At 54.6% G+C, this 22,137-nt stretch overlaps 2 long non-coding RNA genes across 2 annotated transcripts; one reads left to right on the top strand and one right to left on the bottom strand.

Moving 5' to 3' along the window:
- Positions 1-3,657: 3,657 nt before the first annotated feature.
- On the bottom strand, positions 3,658-8,707 carry LOC128137705 (uncharacterized). The gene is made up of 2 exons (XR_008233803.1): positions 8,661-8,707; positions 3,658-5,037 (listed from the first exon to the last, which is right to left on the bottom strand). It is a non-coding gene; the product is annotated as an uncharacterized LOC128137705 (long non-coding RNA).
- Positions 8,708-16,629: 7,922 nt separating this feature from the next.
- Positions 16,630-17,855, top strand: LOC128137745 (uncharacterized). Its single transcript, XR_008233818.1, has 2 exons — positions 16,630-16,742; positions 17,122-17,855. It is a non-coding gene; the product is annotated as an uncharacterized LOC128137745 (long non-coding RNA).
- The last annotated feature ends 4,282 nt before the right edge of the window (positions 17,856-22,137 follow it).

Here is a 22,137-nt window from a genome sequence, read left to right as displayed (position 1 = left end):
GCCCGGCGAGCGAAGGTGGGAACTGGCGTGTGGGAGGCGCGCATGCGCGGTGGTGCGTGTGGCTGGGCCCCCGCTGTTGCCTGGTAAGGGAGAGGCTGTACGGCAGCTGGGGAGGCGCGCATGCGCGCTGCTCCTTTTACGGCGCTCGCCGCTGTTACCTAGCAACCGTAGCGCGACACGACGCCTCGGCAACCGCGCACGCGCGCTGGCGCGGTTTACGGAGCTCGTGCTGTTGCCTAGCAACCGAGGCGCTGTACGGCAGCTCGGAGGCGCGCACGCGCGGTGCGCCTTTTACGGCGCTCGCCGCTGTTGCCTAGCAACCGTAGCGCGACGCGACGCCTCGGCATGCGCGGTGGCGCGGTTTACGGCGCTCGTGCTGTTGCCTAGCAACCGAGGTGCTGTAAGGCAGCTCGGAGGCGCGCATGCGCGGTGCGCCTTTTACGGCGCTCGCCGCTGTTGCCTAGCAACCGTAGCGCGACACGACGCCTCGGCAACCGCGCATGCGCGATGGCGGGGTTTACGGCGCTCGTGCTGTTGCCTAGCAACGAGGATGCTGTACGGCAGCTCGGAAACCGCGCACGCGTGGTGCGCCTTTTACGGCGCTCGCCGCTGTTGCCTAGCACCCGTAGCGCGACACGACGCCTCGGCAACCGCGCACGCGCGCTGGCGCGGTTTACGGAGCTCGTGCTGTTGCCTAGCAACGAGGATGCTGTACGGCAGCTCGGAAACCGCGCACGCGCGGTGCGCCTTTTACGGCGCTCGCCGCTGTTGCCTAGCAACCGTAGCGCGACACGACGCCTCGGCAACCGCGGTGGCGCGGTTTACGGCGCTCGTGCTGTTGCCTAGCAACCGAGGTGCTGTACGGCAGCTCGGAGGCGCGCATGCGCGGTGCGCCTTTTACGGCGCTCGCCGCTGTTGCCTAGCAACCGTAGCGCGACACGACGCCTCGGCAACCGCGCATGCGCGGTGGGGCGGTTTACGGCGCTCGTGCTGTTGCCTAGCAACCGAGGCGCTGTACGGCAGCTCGGAGGCGCGCATGCGCGGTGCGCCTTTTACGGCGCTCGCCGCTGTTGCCTAGCAACCGTAGCGCGACACGACGCCTCGGCAACCGCGCATGCGCGGTGGCGCGGTTTACGGCGCTCGTGCTGTTGCCTAGCAACCGAGGTGCTGTACGGCAGCTCGGAGGCGCGCATGCGCGGTGCGCCTTTTACGGCGCTCGCCGCTGTTGCCTAGCAACCGTAGCGCGACACGACGCCTCGGCAACCGCGCATGCGCGGTGGCGCGGTTTACGGCACTGCTGCTGTTGCCTAGCAACCGAGGCGCTGTACGGCAGCTCGGAGGCGCGCATGCGCGGTGCGCCTTTTACGGCGCTCGCCGCTGTTGCCTAGCAACCGTAGCGCGACATGACGCCTCTGCAACCGCGCATGCGCGGTGGCGCGGTTTACGGCACCCCTGCTGTTGCCTAGCAACCAGTGGGCGGTCCTGGCGTTCGGGAGCCGCGCATGCGCGGTGGCGCGTTTTGCAGCCCTCCTGCTGTTGCGTGGCAACCAGAACGCGGCACAGGAGCTCGGGATCCGCGCATGCGCGCTGGCGGCGCCTTTCGCCGCCGCTCTCTTCCGCCACCTCGTGACCAATGTTCGGTACTGCAGCTCGGAGGCTGCTAGTGCGCGGGGCTGCCCCCGTCCCGCACGTGCCGTCCGACGGTAACGGCAATGCGGCGCCGGCGGGAGGTGCCGCCGCACTCGTTGCTTCCTCCCGGTAAGGAAACGCCGCCGGAAAGGAAAGCTTGCATGGGCTGTCTCTGCCTGGCCTCCCTCTCCGCGCGGCGTGGCGCGGCGCGGCATGGCGTGGGAGCACAAAGGGACAGGCAGGGCACTTACTGGCTGTGGGCAGGAGCTGCTGCGGCTGAAGCTGGAGAGGCCAGAGAAAGGTAGAGAAGAAGAAACGGAAGGCCGGCCGGCCGCCCGGCCGGCAGCTGCCTCCCGCTGCAGGCAAGAGAGAGCCTGCCTCTCCGCGTGTGGAAGGATCCCTCTTCGTAGTCCACAGCAGGTCAGACCGCCAGGGTGCACCGCAGGGTCCGTACGCAGCACCGACGGTGCGGTACGGCCGCGTGGCGTGCGGGCGAGCGAGGCTCCGTGCCCAGGAAGCCTCGTCTTGCAAGACCTGTGAGACGCGTGTTCTCCTAGGGGGAGGACGGCCGTGCAGCCGGAGTTACGGAAGAGGAGGGGAGCGGGAGAGGAGCCGAAAGAAGCGTCTGAACTGGCAAAGTCTGCTGGCAGCGCCAAGAAAGAGAGCTGTGGTGAGCCCCGGGCCCTCGGGGCCCTGTCTCTCTCTCCCCTCTTCTGCGTTCTGGTCCCTCCCTGCCCCTCCCCTGGCCCCCTCTCTCTCCCACGCCGCTTTTTTTTTTTTTCCTTTCCTCCCTTGTACCTCTGATACTGAAAAGCCGGTCCAAGAAACTCTCGAAGGCTCGTTTTGGCGTTTTAGAAAGCAGGCATTCTTCATTGCAGCGCTGGATGCACGGGGGATAGTTCCACCTAGCGTGCATGCCACACCTTTAGCACAAACAGGTCATATAGACTAACTAATTGCATATGAATCAGATTAGTATACGTATACATAAAAATGATGGCAACTGATTATCATAGCACTGCCTACATCCGATCACGCGCAATGAAGGATCCATTTGAGACGAAGGGCTGCTTTTGCGACCACCGACCCATTTGAAGTTCTTGCCGGCTGTCCTTGAAGTCTTTATTCTTGTCCTTGGTTCTTTGATCTTGAAGCTTAACGCAGTTTCAATCGCATGCGGTCAGTTTCAGCATTGTTCTCATCTAGTCATAAGAGCAAAGAACTGCAAAACTTAGGAGTACCTACCTCTGCTAGTTAATTGCTTGGCTATACTTTTGTCTATTGTTTCAATCATCGCGTTAGTGTAAGATTTCTAATAATTATTTACTAAATCTCACTTTTACAGTCACCTAGCAGCAAACCAGTTTCCACGGCTGGTACAAAATATTAAAACCATCCAAAACTATTTAGACGTGCCATACAGAATGTACGGAAATATGCTATCAGAGGTGTCCCAGGGGCAGGGGGAGCGTCGGGGGGGGCCCCGAGCCCCGGAGCGGACTCGCTGGCAGGACTCGTTAGGCGCGCGACTGACCGAACGGACGCCGGCCGGCCGGCCCCGTTGCCCTCCGGGCTGCGTTTGCGCTCCCTTTGCACGGGGCGAGGGGCCGTGAGGGAGCCCAGGGGAGGAGGAGGTGAGGCGCTGGGGGGGGTCGGGCCATGCCCCCCCCGTTCCTGCTGGGCTCCAGCTGTTGCAAATATTCTGGTAAAGAAATCAAAATTTAATCACGTAGAAGAGTTAGGTTTGATTAAGAAGTAAAATTGTGAAGCGTAACGTATAGGATTGTTACGTTTGAAACGTAGCCATAGAAACTTTAGGAACTGCGTTACGTGTGACTATCGGAACCTTAATATTGTTAAGGTTGGAAATAGCTAACCCTAGAAACCTCACCAGGAAGTTACAGGTTTTTCTATGTTCCGTTTCAAGAAACGAAGGAAACCGTCGTGGACGCCAGTTTGCTGCTTGGAAACCCCCTTACCCTTCCCATCTTGATTTGAGTATCGAAGATTCCAGTCAGTAGAGCTAAGTGTAACTGACCAATGATTGTTTTTAAATAAGAATATTGATAAGGTTATATAATCAAAGGACCAATCCTTAGAAAGGTTAAATTTAAGAACGAGCATAGTATGCCTTTTTATGGAAAGAGCTTATGTAACAATGACCTGACAGAAAAAGTCTGTAAAAACTGACGGATTTTGATACTAAGTGGGACACGCCTTTGGAGGAGCGATCCCCCGTGTCCCCAGCGCTGCGATAAACTAAGTGCCCGCTTCTTAACTTCACGTTGGTGTTAAGGAGTTCTATTCCGGATTTCGGTAACGGTTTTGGCGACCCAGACGGGACCTTGCGAGTGAGACTGGACGAGATCGAGTGTCGATCGAACTCCGGCCGGCGCCGAGGTATTCTCGGGGAGAACCATCGCCCTCGACTCACAAAGCTCCTCGCGGCGTTCCCTGGAAAAAAGGTAAGGCGCTGCTGCTTTGGAATTTGTTTGGAAAGCCTGCCCGTGAGGCGCGGCGAAAGCTTCGCAGGGTTGGGGCTTGGAGGGTACCCGTTTGCAGTGGAAGCCTAGGCGTCTGCCCCTAAGTCGTAAGCGAAAGCTATTGCTGGGTTGGACTTTGTGTATTATTTGGGACAACTGTCATTTGCGTTTGTTTGGTATTTGGGATTTGAATGTATATAAGTATAATGGCATTAGCAAAATTGTTTAAGAATAAGAGTGCAGGAAATAGAACTGCTGATGAAAAGATACCAAAACCATCACCGTTGGGATGTTTGTTGGCACACTGGGGTGAATTGCAGGAAAAATGGGAAACAAACAGAACTTTGAGTTATAATACTATATTGCAATTACTGTTGTTTTGTAGGAGAGAGAGTAAATGGAATGAAGTGCCATATGTCGATTTGTTCTTTTTAAGTGAACGCAGCTGACGGGGACCGGAGGGGAGTCTCCCAGCAGAAGCTCTGGTTACAGCTAAACTGGGAGAACAGAAAATTGAATGTGAATTGATGCTAGAGTCACCTTTTCAGTTTTAAATACCTTAGAGGGAGAGTTAAGTTTTGAAGAAATTGGTGGTGTTGGTGCAACAAGTGAACGAGAAACTAGACCCTTCTTTAAATCTTTAACAATGAAATTAGGAAAGCAATGGGTCACTCAGCAGTTTTTGTATGTGCCAAATTCTCCTAAACTCCTGTTAAGGGGAGATCTACTGGAGAACTTAGAGGCAGAAATTAAATTAAAAAATGGAGAGATTAAAATTTTAATTCCAGAAACTAAACGTATCGAAGCAGTGGCTTTGTTGTTACAGGATGGTTACCGAAAGCAGAAGATCATACCAGTCAAAGTATAATGCTGTAATTCCAATCGTCTGGACTGGGAAGTTCCCGGTAAATCCAAAAAGCAGAACCTGTGAGACTGGATTTAAAGCCAGGATCGAATCCGCTACGAATTAAGCCATACCCCCTAAAACTGGAAAGCCGGAAAGGGTTACTATTGATAATACAAAAATTTTTAAGATATAAATTGTTAACAGAATGTGAATCCAAATATAACACCCCGACCTTGCCTGTTAAAAGGCTAATGAAAAAGATTATAGATTAGTTCAACACCTCAGAGCAATAAATCAAATAGTACAAGATATTCATCCGGTAGTAGCAAATCCTTATACTTTGTTAACAACCCTAACAGAGAAACGAGAACGGTTCACAGTGTTAGACTGAAAAGATGCCTTTTTCTGTATTCCCTTGGATCCCAACAGTCAAGAGCTTTTTGCTTTTGAATGGGAAAATCCTGAGACAGGGAGAAAAAGACAATATACAGGGACAGTCTTGCCTCAAGGCTTTAAGAATAGTCTTACCATTTTTGGAAATCCATTGGCACGAGAATTAGAGCTTTGGAAGAAAGAAAATAATCAAGAAATCTTGTTGAAATGTATGGATGATCTGTTAATTGTAGCTGAGATGGAAGAACAACGCACAAAGTTAACTATTAACTTTTTGAACTCTTTGGGAATCAGTGGATAGCGAGTGTCAAAAGAAAAAACCCAAATAACCCAGAAAGAAGAAACTTATTTGAGTTTTAAAATCCTAAAAGGACAGAGACAATTAGGAACTGAGAGCAAAGAGGCAATTTGTCGTCTCCCCGAACCTAAGACTAACAAATTAATGACGAGCATTTCCGGGAACGGTTGCGTGGTGTCACCTGTCGATTACCAGTTGCGGCTTGCGGGTCCGACCTTTGTAGGAGCAGCTCAAAACCTCAAACAATGGATTGGACTGATGCCGAGAAAGCTACTTTCAAAGAATTGAAACAGGCTGTAATAGGGGTGCCAGCCCTAGGCCTGCCGGATCTCACAAAGACATTTGAACTTTTCACTCGCGAAAGAAGAGGTATAGCTCTGGGCATGCCGGCCCAATATTTAGGGCCAAGTGGGCGAGCTGTGGCCTGCTTCTCGAAGCGATTAGATCACGTGAGTCTGGGATGCTCTGGTCGTCTGAGAGCCGTCGCTGCAACTGTGCTACTGATCCAGGAAGCTCGTAAGTTCACCTGAGGACAAAGGATTACTGTACGTTTCCCATACGATAACTGTTGCGCTAAAACAGAAAGGGGGGCATTGGTTATCCCCTAGCAGAATGCTGAAATACCGAGTGGTGTTGCTGGAACAAGATGATGTTTACTTAAAAACTACTACCACCGTTAACCCTGTTGCGTTTTCAACAACTGATCAAGTTAAAGGAGAACTGGAACGTGACTGCTTGCAGACAACTGAAGGAGTTTACCCCAGCTGACTGGATCTCTGAGATGTGCCGCTAGAAGAAGCAGACTGGGAACTGTATACCGACGGAAGCGGTTTCATCTGTGAAGGAAAACGTTTATCCAGATAGACAATAACAACCGAGGAGGTAATTGCGTTGCGAACTTTGCCTTCGATGACATCTGCCCAAAAGGCTGAATTGATAGCTCTTATTCGAGCTCTGGAACTAAGTCAAGGAAAGCGAGTCAACATTTGGACAGACTCAAAGTACGCTTTTGGAGTAGTACGTGCACATGGAGCGATATGGAGAGAAAGAGGACTGTTATCTGCACAAGGAACCACCATTCAGCATGCAGAACAAATACCGAAATTGTTAGAAACCGTTCAAAAACCAACAGCAGTCACGATAACGCGCTGTAAAGCGCATCAGTTAGGTAAGACTGTTCCTAACGCAGGTAACCGACTGGCTGATAAAGCTGCTAAAGAGGCTGCAGAAAAAGGCATCCTAGCGCTAGTTCCAGAGAAAAGTATAAAATGGCCTAAAGAAACTCCAAATTATAATGAAAAAGATGGAAGAATTAATTGTTAGATTGCAGGCTAACAAAATGAAACAGGACAGGCTGTAACACCGACAGGTCAAATAATAGTCCCGCCCACGATAACAAGAGAAATTGCCCGAGCTGAACATAACAAAGTATATCGGGGAACAGAAAGTAAAATATGACAAAGATTGTTTAAACAATTATAAGCGGATGTGAAATTTATATATAAAATGATCCCCAAATCAGTAATAAGATTATCTTTGGAATTATTAAATAAGGAAATTTTTTAGGGGAATACTAGCAAATTGATTTTATAGAATTGCCTTGAAAAGAAGGATCTACCCTAGTTTTAGTTGATATCTTTACTGGGTGGCCCGAGGCTTTCCCTTGTCACACCGACAAAGCAAGAGAAGTAGTTAAAGTCTTGCTCAAAGAGATAATACCAAAATATGGGGTGCCTGTAAGAATGTCATCTGACAATGGCCCTCATTTCATAGCAAAGATGATGAGACAAGTCGAGCAAAGTATTGGCTATAGATTGAGACTATCACACCCCATATAGACCACAAGCAAGGGGGCGGGGGGGGGGGGGGGGGGCGGAGAAAGAATGAACTATACCCTCAAGCAACGGTTGAGTAAAATTTGTCAGGAAACCTCACTCACATGGGTTAAAGCCTTACCCATGGCTCTATTAAGAATCAGAGTATAGCCAGAAGAGAAAGAAAATTTAAGTCATTATGCAATGTTATATGAAAGACTGTATCAAGAGTCCTATGTTCTGAGTATCTGGAGTGGCTTTGGAGATATGTTTTTAAAAGGTGTTATGATTTCTTTGAGAAATTCTTTTCAAGAACTTCGTCAGTATGTCTCCGCAGCTGGACCCTTAGAATTGGACGTAGCAGCGCATCCCTTCCGACCAGGAGATTGAATATATATAAAATCACTGAGAAGTGGAAAGGACCGCATCGAGTCATTTTAACAACACTTAGAGCAGTAAAGGTCTGGGCGAAGAACCTTGGCTTCATTATTCAAGACTAAAGAAAGCACCAACAGGAAATTGGAAGTCTAAAGAAACTGGCCCTTTGAAACTGAAAACCTATAAGTAAGTTTCACATTATCTATTTGGGAAAACAATTGTGTAAAATTTATAATATTGGGGTTGCTATTAGGAATGTTGTCAAGGGCAGTAATCTTTTTGTGTGTTATAGGGTTTAAGTATTTTTTTTGAGGGGTTCTAAACATAAACAAAATGAAACAATTATTGTTTGAGCTATTAATCTTGATATTAACCGTTTCTGTAATTTTGATTAAAAAAAAAAAAATTCTAGTTTTGGAATTGATTCGAAGTTTTGTAAAGACACAAAATTTAACCTCGATAACAGCCTGCCTTCCGATTCCAAAGTCAGATGAAAATCTAGTTCCGTGGAGAATACTGACACTGAATTTAACCAAAACTTGAGAAAAGACGTAGAACAATGAGAATCATTTTAGCAAATTAAATTGGATGGATTTAAAAGGCAATTGTTTTTTTAAATTTGAAAGAAGGAATTATAGCATTTTGAATTATAACATTACCAAACCATCCACCTCACGGACAAAAGAATAAATTTATCGCCCTTCGGGAGAAACTTGTACAAAGACCCCTTGGGGCTGTCAGTTGCCAAAACCGTAGAGACAAGTGCAGAAAGGAACTTGGGACCATATTTAAAATATAAAACGATGTTTGGAATTTACTGGAGTTCCAGGATCCTTGTTAGATCCACCCAGAGTCAGGACCATCTAGGGAAATTTAGATTGGTTTAGACAAAGAGAGAAGAATCACACATCCTAAAGAGAAGGGTATGAAAGTTTAGACTTGCAACTCCTCTGACCCCCAAATCCAAAGACTTTCTCTAGTAGCTAAAGCTCTAAGATGGGGCATGTATTTGTGGAAAGTAGAATAATATTTTAAATGATCCTGGGTCCCCTCTTAATAATGGAAAAAAATTAGCTTGGAATTGACTGTAGTAAAGGACAGGTGAAAAGTTTAGGGTTAACTGTTTGGGTGAATAGTGATGATATACGATCCACTCACCTTCTCCTGAAGGACAAAAGCAAATAATGGACTTTAGACTTAATAACTCTATCCTCTCTCTGGAAGAAATCTCCCTTGCGGCCTTGGCGGTGGACCTGGGTAAATCGAAAAGATGATACCTGGCAATTGCCAAGTCTTAGAACTAAAATAAGACGGGTATTAAAATCTGTATTTTTACCCCAGCGAGCAGCTCGTCAAGAGTCATCTTACTTTGACATCTTTCATTCCATAAACGAAGCGCCTGCTTCTGAACTTCCCATGGGTGTTGTGGAGTTTTATTCGGGATTTCGGTACCACAGCTGCGGGCCGGGGCTGGAGGAGCCCCAGGTGCGGGCAGTGAGGCTGATGGCGACGGCCCCTCCCTGGGAAGGGGGGGCTGCCGGGGGAGGGGCCGCGGCGGGGCCGGTGGGAGCCCAGGCAGGAGCGGAGCAGAGCAGAGCAGAGCGGTGGCCGGGCTGCGGCTGCCCCTCGGGAGAAGGTGAGCGGGGCCGGGCGCCCCTCGGACCGCGACCGTCCCCGGCGGGGGTGGCCCGGGGGAGGTGGGGGCCGCCTGTGCCGAGGCCGGGGGGGGGGGCCGGGGCCCTGGGGGCTCGCGGGGGGCCGGGAGCACGTGGGCCGGGGGGGGCCCGGGCCCCGTGGCGGGGCTTGCGCAATCGCCCGGCGGGTCCCGGGGAAAGCCCCGAGGAGGACGGCGGGGTCCGTGCCAGACGCGCGGAGCGGCAGCGGGGCGGGGGGTGCCGCGCCGTGCCGGAGCGGCGGCGGCGGGCGCTGCCCGGAGCCGGGCGGGGGGTGCCGCGCCGTGCACGGAGCGGCGGCGACGGGGACTGACCGTGCCGGAGCCGGCGGCGGGGACTGTCCGGCGGCGGGCGGCGGGAGCGCGCCGGAGCTGCCCGGAGCGGCGCTGGGGGCTCGGCGGGGACTGCGGCTGCGCCGGCGTGGGGGTGGGCGGAAACGGAAGCGGCGTCCCCTCGGGGCATGCCGGGAGCTGTAGTTTCCGCGGACTCGGCGGCCGGGCAGCCGCGTGGCTCTCGGGCGCGGCGTAGTCCTCGCTGCTGCCGCCGCCGCGGCCCCCGGAGTGCGACCAGGTCAGACTCAGGAGCGTTGCCGGTTTCGCGTGGTTTTCCGCGGGCTTCCCGCTGCGCCCGCTCCCCGACCAGCCCTCCCGGGCGCATGCGCCGTCCTGCGCGTGGGGCAGCCCGGCGCTCGCGCGCCGGCTCCGGCCCCTCCGGCGCATGCGCGGTCCCCGGGAGCAGCGTGGCGGCGCGCGGGTCTCGGCGGCAGCGGGCGAGCGCCGGGACCGCGGGTGAGGCGAGCGATCCCCTCCGGCGGGGGCGGGGGCGGGGGCGAGGGCGAGGGGTGCCTCCTGCCCGCTGGCCGCCCGGGGCTGGCGGGACGGGAAGCTGCGAAGCGGCCGCCGCGGCAGGCTGCCGGTCCGCCGGAGGCGAGCCGGGCCAGGGCAGCGCCGGGGAGTTCCCGAGAGAGAGCCGGTAGAAGGGAAGAGGGGACGGAGGCGGGCACCCCCCAGGCGCGGCCAGCGGGCGCCCGCCCGAGTCGCCAGAGCTCCCCCGGCCCCGCTCGGCCCGCGCGGCTGCCCCCAGCTCCAGCCCCTCCCCTGAAGCCTGCGCTGTAGCCGCAGGCAGCCCCCGAGCCCTGTCGCGAGGGCAGCAAGCTGGCCCTGCGGTGGTCTGGAGTCTCCCTTAACGGGGGTGCCGTTAGCAGCGGCGCGGGGAACGAGCGGCGTCTGCGGAAGCCCCTGCGGAAGGAGGGGCTCCGGCCAGGGTCGAGCTGCGGTAATAACGATCACTGCTGCCTCTTTCCCTCTCCCAGAGGCCACGCTGTGGGTGCGGTTGTCCGTTCGTCCCCTGGGGATGCCGTTGACTGCAGCAGCCTCAGGCTTGCGAGGCTACGTGTCTAGGAGGCCTCATCTCGTAAGAGCTGTGAGACGCTCGCGTGTTCCGTTACGCGGAGGACAGCCAAGCGACGGGAGTTCCAGAAGAGGAAGGGAGGAGAGAAGGAGAAGGAAGCGTCTGAGCTGGCAAGGTCTCCTGGCAGCTCCAAGAGCGAGAGCTGCGGTGAGTCCTGGGCCCTCGAGGCCCTGTCGCTCCTCTTGTGTGTCCCGGTCCCTCCCTCCCCCTCTCCTGGCCCCCTCGCTTTCCCATGCTGCTGTGACGTTTGGGGTTTTTTGGGTGGTGTTTGTGTTTTTTGGTTTTTTTTTTTCTTCCCTGTACCTCTCCTCTTCTGTCTATTCTCTTGTCCTGCTCCCTCTTCCTCTCCCCCTTTCTCTCTCTTGTTCGACTGCCCCCCTTCCTTTTTCTCTCTGCGTTCTTGTCCTGCTCCCTCTCCCTCTTCCCCGCCCCGCCGCCCCCCGTCTTTCTCCTGCAGCCAGTCGCTGTTTTTTCCTTTTCCATCTCCTTGTCCTGATCTGCATCCACCTCTTTCCCCGCCTCCCAATTTCTCTGGCCTGTTCCCTGGCGTTCTTTTCCTCTCTGCGCCTGTACGTGCCGCTCTGTGTCCCTGCCTTCCTATCTCTCTTCTTTCTACTTTCTCTTTCTCTCTCTATCCCTTTGTCTTGCTCGCTGTTGCTGTTTATTTTTGTCATTCTGGATCTCACTGTCCCCGTCCTCCTTCCTGTTCATCTCTTACTCTCTCTGACCCTTTGTGCTGCTTCCTGCCCCTTTTTTATTCACCCTCCCTCTCTCTGCAGGGCTCCTGATACTTCTCTTTCTAAATTCCCCAACCCCCTGTGCTTCTCACGGTCTCTCTCTTTCTCTCTCTCTCGTTGCCATTGTTCTTGTCTGTCGCTCTGTCTTGCTTCCTGTCCCGTCGTTTCTCGCTGTATCCCTTTGTCCGGCTCCCTGCTCGTATTTGTATTCCTCTCTGTCCTGAGGACCGTCCCAGTTTTTTATCTCCGTCCTGCCGCTGTCCTGATTTGTCCTTCTCTGCCATGTTCCCTGTCCCTCTTTCTGTCTCTTTTCCTCTGTCCCTGCTGCTTATTTCTCCATCTGTCCAGACCCCCGTCCCTTCCCCCCCGCCCCGCCTTGCTGTCCCTCTGCCTTGCTTTCTTTCGCTACCTTTTCTGTCTGTCTCTCTCTGCCCCGTTCCCTCTCCCGTCCTTTCTAACTGTGTCCCCCTGTCCAGCTAGCTGTCTCTTCTTTCTTTGTTCTGTTCCTCAGTATTTTTTTCTTTTTCCGTATCTCTCTCCCACTGCCCATCGCAGTTGGTTTTCTCCCCTCCGCTGCTGGCCTGCTCTTTGTCCCTTTTGTCTCTCCCTGTCCTTCTGTCGTGCTCCCTGTGTCTATTTAATCCCTTCATCTCTGTCCTGCAGCCCGTCGCTGTTTTTTTTTTCCTCTTCCGTCCCTTTGTCCTGCTCCCCGTCCTTGTGTCTCTTTCCCTTGGTTCTGCCTCCCGTCCCTTTTTCCTTTCTTGCTCCATCTCTCTGTCCTGCTCCCTATCCCTCTCGCGCTCTCTCTGTTTCTGTGTCCGTCTCCTTGCCTTTCCCCACGTTCTCTGTCTTGTTCCCTCTTTGGTTTTCTTGTTTTCCGGGTGGCTGGGCCCGGCTACCCGCGGGGGTGCTTCGGCTCGGGGGTTTGGGGTGGGGGCCTGGCCGTGCCGGCCATGGCGGGGAAATAAAGCCTGAAACGGCGATCGTGAAGCGACGCCCTGCCTGTGCTGGGGCTGCCCCGCAGAGGCGTGGGGCCGGGCCCTCCGCCGGTCCCGAGCACTCCCCAAAACTGCGCGTGGGGCCCCGGGGGTGCAGGGCTGTGGGGTGGCTACGCTCGGCGTCGCCCGCGGGCGCTGCAGGGTCAGAAATGGAGAACAAGTTTTCTGTTCCTGGGGCTTGACAACAGGCTCGCCTGGCTGATTTTGGGGCTCGGAAACAGACCGAGCTGCTGCGCGGCTTTGGGCCCAGAAACAGAGGTCCGGCCCTGCGTTTTTGGGCCTTGAGAACAGGCTCGGCAGCCGGGTTTTTTGGCTCCCAAATGGGCCCCGAGTCAGCCGGCGTGGGGGCCAAAAGCGGGAGCCGGCTTGGCTGGTTTGGCAGGCGGGTGGGAGGGTGTGGGGAGCTGCGGGGGGAAGCAGGGGGTGGGCAGGGCGCGTGGACCCTCCCCGGAGATGGGGGTCTGGTTGTGTCGGACGCCGAAGTTCGGGAGGCCGGCACGTAGCCGGCCGAACTCAACATCTGCGATGGTCTGGGGGGGGGAAAGGCGCTTTTCAGACCCCACGTGCCCTCTTTGAGTGCAGCTCTTCTTTCTGCGCTGCTCAGAATAGTTGTTCGGTAATTAATCGCCCAAACTAACGCATATTTATACGGCGCGTAACTCTGATGTTTAATCCTAATGCTCCGGTTTTGACAGCAGTTGATATACAACCTTATGGAAAGCCCAGGCCGTTGCACATAGCTGGAACTTGTAAGGAGAAGCAGCTGAAATCAGCCGGAGCTTCAGTGCGGAGCTGGGGCTTCAGTGAGCCAGAACTGTAGCAAGCGGGAGCTGGAACGAGGCGGGGTGTCCGCTGTCTGGAGCGTGCGTTAGCCAGAGGCAAAAGTACCTGCGGCTGTAACGAGCAGGAGGCGCGATGAGCTGGAGCGTCTTTTTGCTGGAGCATCCGTCGGCCGGACCGCGCTCCCAGCACGGCCGAAGAGCGGCCGGGCGCAGGCAGGGCTGTCCGCAGCGAGCGGCTCCGAGCAGCAGGGAGGTGAGTTGTCCTTCTGCCAGCGGGGAGCCCGGCCTCTTCCCTCGGGGATGCGATCCACGCCACGCTCCTCTCTCTGCGTGGAGGGTCTCGCCCGGTCCGTTCCCGCGGGCGGAAGCGAGGTGGGGGTCCCCCGGCTCTCCTGGGGCAGCCCCCCCCCGCGAGGGGGCGCGGGCGAGGTGTCGTCGTCCCCTCGGTACCGGGCAAAGGGGAGAGAAACCGGCCGGTGGGAGCTCCTGGGGTGCAGAGCCCTTCCGGCAGAATCCTCCCCTGTCTTTTCACCGTTGGCTGGGTGTGACAAGCAGGTTCATTCCTTTGTCTCCTCTTTTCCCAGCGTCACCTTCCGCGTCACACGAAGAAAATCCTGCGTGGTTAATTCCGCTTGCCGCTCAGGTAATCGCACGTATCGGGCTGGGGGAGCGGAGAGAAACACTTGCGAGTTCGAGGGCACTACAGATGCTCCACGTTAAACCCACAGAAAAGGCAAATTTGCTGCTAGTGCAGAAGAGCTGATGGAAAAATTGCTGTAACAGATCGTGCCCTGTTCCTGAACTGGTCCCTTGATATGTTTGCGTTTCAGGTGAAAGAACGAAAATTCATGTCTGGTAAATTCAGAGCTGCCTGTTAGCTTCTTTAGGGTCGAGTGTTTCTCTTCTCTCTGTTCATACTGATTTTATGGGCAAGTTGGAGATAGCCTTTTATTTTTTTTAGGTATAACTGAATTTTTAGGAATATGTGGTGTCCCTGTAGTTCACTTTTGAGCACCTAGATGCCAGTAGAGATGTAATGGGTGAAACATGATGGAAACTGGTACTTAAACTTGATTTTTATTTGTATTTTATTTTTTTTTTTTCTTCCCCATTAAGAGTGGTGATGGCGTGTCGTCCCGTGGCACAATCCCCATTCCGTTCAGCGGAGTCTTCAGTCTAGGCCTTTTAAGTAAAAAAGTTTGTCCTTCCAAAAAAGGACTAGTCGTTCATCGGACCGAGGCGTAGACTTGGAGAGTCGCTTAAGTACGTGATCGGAATTAAAGCCAACTTTCAGTTAATGTTGCTGCTGTTGGTCTTTGCTTTCATTGCTTTCTCCACCACTCTGTCATGGTTGGGAGCTCTGAATCGTAATTTTTTTCAGTCTCTAGCACATTCCACACCCCCCCCCCCCCCCCCAAAAAAAAGGAGAGGCAGTGTCTAAAAGTGAATTAGTTTCCTCACAAATGCGTGAGTAAATAAAATCTGAGTTATGATGATTAAAACCATAAAAATGACACCAGTCCTGCAGATCTGGACTATTTCTGAACAGGCATTCATCACACGCAAAAGTCGTCAGGGTACGGGTCACCTGTGCTTCATGCTCTGATGAGACAAAATGCTGAGGCAGGGATGAGCTCTGAAAGAAAAAAAAAAAAAAAAAAAAGGATACAGGGTCACGGTTTTGTTTTGTTGTTGTTTGTTTTTAAAGAGTGCATTATTGACTGGTGCCAGCCTGCAGAGCTCTTCTGCTGCCTGACCTCTCCTTCTCTTTCATGGCTGTAATTGTCATTTGGATAATCGTAGAAGAGCAATTAAGTTACTTGCCTCTGTGAATGTGCTGGTAATACCAGGAAGGCAAATGCTTGAACCAGTAGTGAATAACTTGGCTACAAGTAGAATTTCTGAAGGAAGAACAGCAGCAGCAACAGGAAGCAAATAGCAAGTGACCAAAAATTTGCGTGTGTCAAACGCATCGAAGCTTTATTGCCAAATGTTGTTTGGCAATATGTTCCAAATGGCTTTTTTTTGGTAAACGTAAACTTTCAGGAAGTTCAGGGTTGTGCGTGGCAAAACGCGTCCCTCTGCGTACGCATCCTGCTAGGTAAATAGCATGGGTCAATGGCAAGTCCAGCGGCAGGGCTGTTGTTCCCTACTCTCGACGTTGCCGTAGTAGCGTTGCGGTATTGAGACCTTAACGGACGGGCTGAGGAATGGAAGGAGAATGCCCGTTTTCTGTAAGGGCTCAGAATGCCGACCCTTTTCTCTGCCTGCCGCTCCCCTGCGCGTGAGATGAAGCTGTTTTATTTTTCTCCCTTGTTCCTGGTCTAAATATTTCTGGAGCTGTTGCTGCTGTGGGTTTGCAACTTGTGTTACTGCGTTTTTGTAGCATTCTAGCGATGGGTCGTTTCTACTGTGGCGAAGCATCGAGATACGGTTTTCGGTTTAAAGCGTCAGAAACTACATTCACCGAAACCGGTAACTGGCGGCGTAGGTGAAACCGATCTGGCGCGTGCAGCTGTGCTCGCAGGGATGCTCGGTGGCTCCTCATCAAAACGGCGAGGGGTGTGTGTGTGGACATCCGTAGGGTCGCGCTCTGGGTCCGAGAGCGTTAACGTATTTTTGCTGTTGGAAGATGGAATGGAGCGTGTGCCTGTTAAATCTCAGGGCAGTCAAAAGCTAGGAGGGACCCTGAGCAGGTTTGGTGGCACAACTGCGGTTTTAAAAGATCTTGACCGTTTGGAGCAACGGCCTGGAAAAAATCATTCCGTTTTTGCAACGAGGCAGTTCACAAGGACAGATGTGTTGCTGTGCTCTTTAGCAAAAATACTCGGCTTGGGACATATAGGGTGATGAAGTCTTGGCTATACTAAGGCTTGAGAAAATGTATGTAGGTCTCTATGTCTGTCACCTGCGTGTATCTAGGAAAGGGAGTTCTAGTGAAACTAAAGTTACCAATGAGTCAAAAAAAAAAAAAAAAAAAAAAAAAAGGCACAGTTGTCTGAAAAATGCAAAAGCTTTAGTGGCCTGTGTCAACAGCTGTACCGAAGATGATGCAAAAATACTTTTTGCTCTGCTCAGTCGTACTGTCTTCACAAACCTTCACAAAAAAAGGCAGCTTTGGATTCCTACCCAGTTTTATGCTAAAGTTTTGTTTTGTTTTGTTTTTTTGTTTGTTGGGTTTTTTTTTTCCCCCTCTCTCAGGTGGATGTCAGCTGCCACCATTTCACCGTGGTTGCCCTTTCTTCTGCCGTGAAAGTACAAGACAGATGGAAAGATTCCGCAGTGGTCTGCAAGTACAAGGTACGCCTACGATGTGTGTCTGCATTTTTCCAAAGGTACTTGTAGTATGGACTTTAAAGTTAACATTAAGAATGTGCCAACTCTCCTTCCACATTTTTTCTGTGAAATATTTTAATACGAATACTAAAACTAAGGTCTGTTCTGGAGCACGTTACGCCTACGCCAGGTTGACTTCCCTCTGTCTATTTCCTCTTCCTGAAAGCACGTAATCTTCTGTTTCCGTGCGCTTACTAGTAAATGATACCGTGAAAATAATTTTGTACTAAAAGAGGGGAGAAACTGTTCGTAAGAGTTCAGCTGTTCAGAAGAAACGGGCTTTGTTTTCACGATAAAAGCTTTATGCTTCTGCAGTCAATGAGTTTTTTTAAATATCTTACAGGAGTACTCGACAACCTTACTGAGATAACTAGCACCTGTACTAAAAGCAATCAAGGTCAAAGAAGAGACGCGGACAAAACAGGACAAACTGGCGTCGCTTCCGTGTGTTTTCCAGGTTTTCCCAGGAAGCATCAGCAGCCTTGTAACTAGTGACAGTGAGTCCTGAGGTGGTTTTGGTGAGTTACTGCTTCAATAATGTATTTTTATTGGATGTATATAAACATGGGCACACCCTTTTAGTGTAAAGTGAATTGTTGAGATTTATTCTTTATTTTTCATTTTGCTTTTTGAAGTTTTCCACTTCACTTTCAGCTTTATTCACCAAACGAGCAAGATGCAAAGCAGCAGCAGCAGCGCAAGGGCTGTAGCTGTTGCGGTGGATCCGTAAGCGTAGATTCTGATTGCGTACGACCTCGTCCCGCAGCCTCCCAGGGTTATCTCCCTGCAGCAGTGCTGTAAGGAAGGGAGGAGACGTTTTCCAACACCGGCAAGAGTGTTTACTTGTATGCTAAGAAGGTGTTCAAAATGGTATCGATTAGCCTAAATGCTGATTTTAAGCGTTCAAATCGCTCTTAACTTTTAAAGGAGGTGGTGTATTTCGAGCTGACCTGTTTACCTGGAATCCTCCTTTAGCTCAGCGACTCTTCTTGTGCACCCCCAGCCTCCGCTGGCAGGGCGGTATGAGAAGCTGGAAGGTCCTTGACTTAGTATAAACACTGCTTAGCAACAACTAAAGCGTCGGTGTGTTGTCAACATTGTTCTCATCCTAAATCCAAAATGGCCCTGTACCAGCTACTCAGAAGAAAATTAACTTTATTCCAGCCGAAACCAGGACAACCCCAACCCCCCTGATTCTGGGTCTGCAACGGGAAAAAACCGAACGGATTTGGGACTCCTGGGAAAGCCAAATCCGCCTGGATTTGTGCAGCTGGAAAGCAAAAAAACCCACCCCGTTTTCATGCACAAAACCACAACCAAAAGATCTCCCCTTTTTATGTTGTGGAAAAGCACTGAAACACACCCCAAACTGAGTATTTTGAAAAAGCAGAAAACTCCCCAGTTTGGGGAAGATTGGGGGTGAAGCACAGGCAGTTTGAGGGGCATTGCTGGGGGTCCTCCCGGTGTGGATTCTCTGTTGCGGGTTATCCCAGGTGAGTTACCTGCTGTGGATTATCCCGGGTGGACTCCCTGGGGTAGGTCATCCCCACCCGTGTCCCCCCGTGCACCTTTGTGCCCTCCCCTACCCTCCCGCCGTGTGTGTTTCTCCCCCATATGCCCCCCTGTTGCTCCGGCCCGCCCCCTTCACCCACGCGAGTTTTTAACCCACGCGAGTTGTTTCCCCCCGCATCCCCTGCTCTCCTATCTCCTGCCCCCCCCCCCCTTCCCCTCCTCCGTATTCCACACACCCACCCCCCCCCATCATCCGTCAGGCTTCAGACCCCTGGCATGCTGCGTGCACCCCATTCTCTGTCATTTTTTTTCTTCTTTTCCTTACAAGTTGTTGTTGTTGTTTCTTTTTAATGGTTCAACTGTTTTTGTTTCAAGCCACGAGTTTTTCCACTTCCGCCCTTCCGATTGTCTCCCCGTCCCACTGGGGGCGGGGGAGCGAGCGAGCGGTCGCGTGGGGCTTCGTTGCCGGCTGGCGTTAAATCACGACACGAGGTGAGTTGGAAGCCCTGCCTGGCTCATGCTGGAGGCTCTCTGTGTTCCTCCTGCCGTCTTGACGGGCCGTCCTTGTTCTTCATTGCCGCTTTATAGCGAGCGCCTCTTGCTCCGTAAGCAGCAGTGCTCGGGCCGTGCAGGTACTGCGCGTTGCAGGCAGCAAAGGGCAATTGTGACGCTTGCTGGCGGGAGCGGCAAGGAGTGCGGAGCCATGCTCCTGTAGGGAGCAAAGGTGGAACCTCGAGGGCTCTACGGTCATCTGCTGAGGACATCTAATATCCCGACGCGCCTCTTTTGCTTTCCCTGCTTCCCGTCTAATTACTTTGCACGCCGGAGGGCAGGGCGGTAAGTAACACCGTGCAGCGTCTCTTCGATAAGAGACAAGCCCCGCCCAAGAAGCCTTGCGTGCGTGCAGGATTAGGAGAGCAGAGTTGTGATAGCACAGAGGTGAGGAAAGGTGCGCCCACCCCAAGAGAGCCCCAGGATCGCCAGGGTATCGCTCACTTGCAGGTCGGCCGCTCGCATCTGGTCCGCTGGGACGCGCCGTTTCCTGCTGAACAGAGCTGCCCCTCTGGCACGAAGCAGCTTTGGGTCTCTCGTGGCCTGCCTTCAGGCTGTCACCTGAACCAGGCGTTATTATTTTTTTTTTTTAAATCTCTCGCCAGCATCTGTTGACTGGCTGCTGTCCCTCCCACAACCCTGATGCCACGTGCAGACGGATACAGCAGTCCCTGGGGCTTGGTCCAGGGCAACCCCCCCTGCCGTTTGCAGGTTCCCTGTGCTGCTTCTCCTCTCTAGAGAATGGGGTGGGGGGGCAGGGACAGAAGCGACCGCCCGCATTGTCTGTTGTTTGCGCTTGACTGCTGTAAAGGCTCCAGCCACTCGGGTGCTTTTTGGAACAGAGGCAATGAAGAGGACTGCCCGGGCTGCGAGTGGGGAAAGGGCAGGGAAACGTAAGCCCTGTGCCCCCAGTAAGTAGCTGCCGCCTGTGGCTGGTCTCTACTGGGCTGAGCTGTCAGTGGTGTCTCATCCAGCTGATGCTCAGAAGAGGATCGTTGCGGGGGAGCTGCTGCCCGGCGAGCGAAGGTGGGAACTGGCGTGTGGGAGGCGCGCATGCGCGGTGGTGCGTGTGGCTGGGCCCCCGCTGTTGCCTGGTAAGGGAGAGGCTGTACGGCAGCTGGGGAGGCGCGCATGCGCGCTGCTCCTTTTACGGCGCTCGCCGCTGTTACCTAGCAACCGTAGCGCGACACGACGCCTCGGCAACCGCGCACGCGCGCTGGCGCGGTTTACGGAGCTCGTGCTGTTGCCTAGCAACCGAGGCGCTGTACGGCAGCTCGGAGGCGCGCATGCGCGGTGCGCCTTTTACGGCGCTCGCCGCTGTTGCCTAGCAACCGTAGCGCGACGCGACGCCTCGGCATGCGCGGTGGCGCGGTTTACGGCGCTCGTGCTGTTGCCTAGCAACCGAGGTGCTGTAAGGCAGCTCGGAGGCGCGCATGCGCGGTGCGCCTTTTACGGCGCTCGCCGCTGTTGCCTAGCAACCGTAGCGCGACACGACGCCTCGGCAACCGCGCATGCGCGATGGCGGGGTTTACGGCGCTCGTGCTGTTGCCTAGCAACGAGGATGCTGTACGGCAGCTCGGAAACCGCGCACGCGCGGTGCGCCTTTTACGGCGCTCGCCGCTGTTGCCTAGCACCCGTAGCGCGACACGACGCCTCGGCAACCGCGCACGCGCGCTGGCGCGGTTTACGGAGCTCGTGCTGTTGCCTAGCAACGAGGATGCTGTACGGCAGCTCGGAAACCGCGCACGCGCGGTGCGCCTTTTACGGCGCTCGCCGCTGTTGCCTAGCAACCGTAGCGCGACACGACGCCTCGGCATGCGCGGTGGCGCGGTTTACGGCGCTCGTGCTGTTGCCTAGCAACCGAGGTGCTGTACGGCAGCTCGGAGGCGCGCATGCGCGGTGCGCCTTTTACGGCGCTCGCCGCTGTTGCCTAGCAACCGTAGCGCGACACGACGCCTCGGCAACCGCGCATGCGCGGTGGCGCGGTTTACGGCGCTCGTGCTGTTGCCTAGCAACCGAGGCGCTGTACGGCAGCTCGGAGGCGCGCATGCGCGGTGCGCCTTTTACGGCGCTCGCCGCTGTTGCCTAGCAACCGTAGCGCGACACGACGCCTCGGCAACCGCGCACGCGCGGTGGCGCGGTTTACGGCACTCGTGCTGTTGCCTAGCAACCGAGGTGCTGTACGGCAGCTCGGAAACCGCGCATGCGCGGTGCGCCTTTTACGGCGCTCGCCGCTGTTGCCTAGCAACCGTAGCGCGACACGACGCCTCTGCAACTGCGCATGCGCGATGGCGCGATCTACGGCGCTCGTGCTGTTGCCTAGCAACCGAGGCGCTGTACGGCAGCGCGGAGGCGCGCATGCGCGGTGCGCCTTTTACGGCGCTCGCCGCTGTTGCCTAGCAACCGTAGCGCGACACGACGCCTCGGCAACCGCGCATGCGCGGTGGCGCGGTTTACGGCACTGCTGCTGTTGCCTAGCAACCGAGGCGCTGTACGGCAGCTCGGAGGCGCGCATGCGCGGTGCGCCTTTTACGGCGCTCGCCGCTGTTGCCTAGCAACCGTAGCGCGACATGACGCCTCTGCAACCGCGCATGCGCGGTGGCGCGGTTTACGGCACCCCTGCTGTTGCCTAGCAACCAGTGGGCGGTCCTGGCGTTCGGGAGCCGCGCATGCGCGGTGGCGCGTTTTGCAGCCCTCCTGCTGTTGCGTGGCAACCAGAACGCGGCACAGGAGCTCGGGATCCGCGCATGCGCGCTGGCGGCGCCTTTCGCCGCCGCTCTCTTCCGCCACCTCGTGACCAATGTTCGGTACTGCAGCTCGGAGGCTGCGAGTGCGCGGGGCTGCCCCCGTCCCGCACGTGCCGTCCGACGGTAACGGCAATGCGGCGCCGGCGGGAGGTGCCGCCGCACTCGTTGCTTCCTCCCGGTAAGGAAACGCCGCCGGAAAGGAAAGCTTGCATGGGCTGTCTCTGCCTGGCCTCCCTCTCCGCGCGGCGTGGCGCGGCGCGGCATGGCGTGGGAGCACAAAGGGACAGGCAGGGCACTTACTGGCTGTGGGCAGGAGCTGCTGCGGCTGAAGCTGGAGAGGCCAGAGAAAGGTAGAGAAGAAGAAACGGAAGGCCGGCCGGCCGCCCGGCCGGCAGCTGCCTCCCGCTGCAGGCAAGAGAGAGCCTGCCTCTCCGCGTGTGGAAGGATCCCTCTTCGTAGTCCACAGCAGGTCAGACCGCCAGGGTGCACCGCAGGGTCCGTACGCAGCACCGACGGTGCGGTACGGCCGCGTGGCGTGCGGGCGAGCG

Source organism: Harpia harpyja, chromosome Z (assembly GCF_026419915.1).
Source record: "Harpia harpyja isolate bHarHar1 chromosome Z, bHarHar1 primary haplotype, whole genome shotgun sequence".
In the NCBI taxonomy this organism is placed as follows: Eukaryota; Metazoa; Chordata; class Aves; order Accipitriformes; family Accipitridae; genus Harpia; species Harpia harpyja.
Note: the sequence above shows the minus strand (reverse complement) of the source record. Positions and strands in the feature narration are given on the sequence as shown.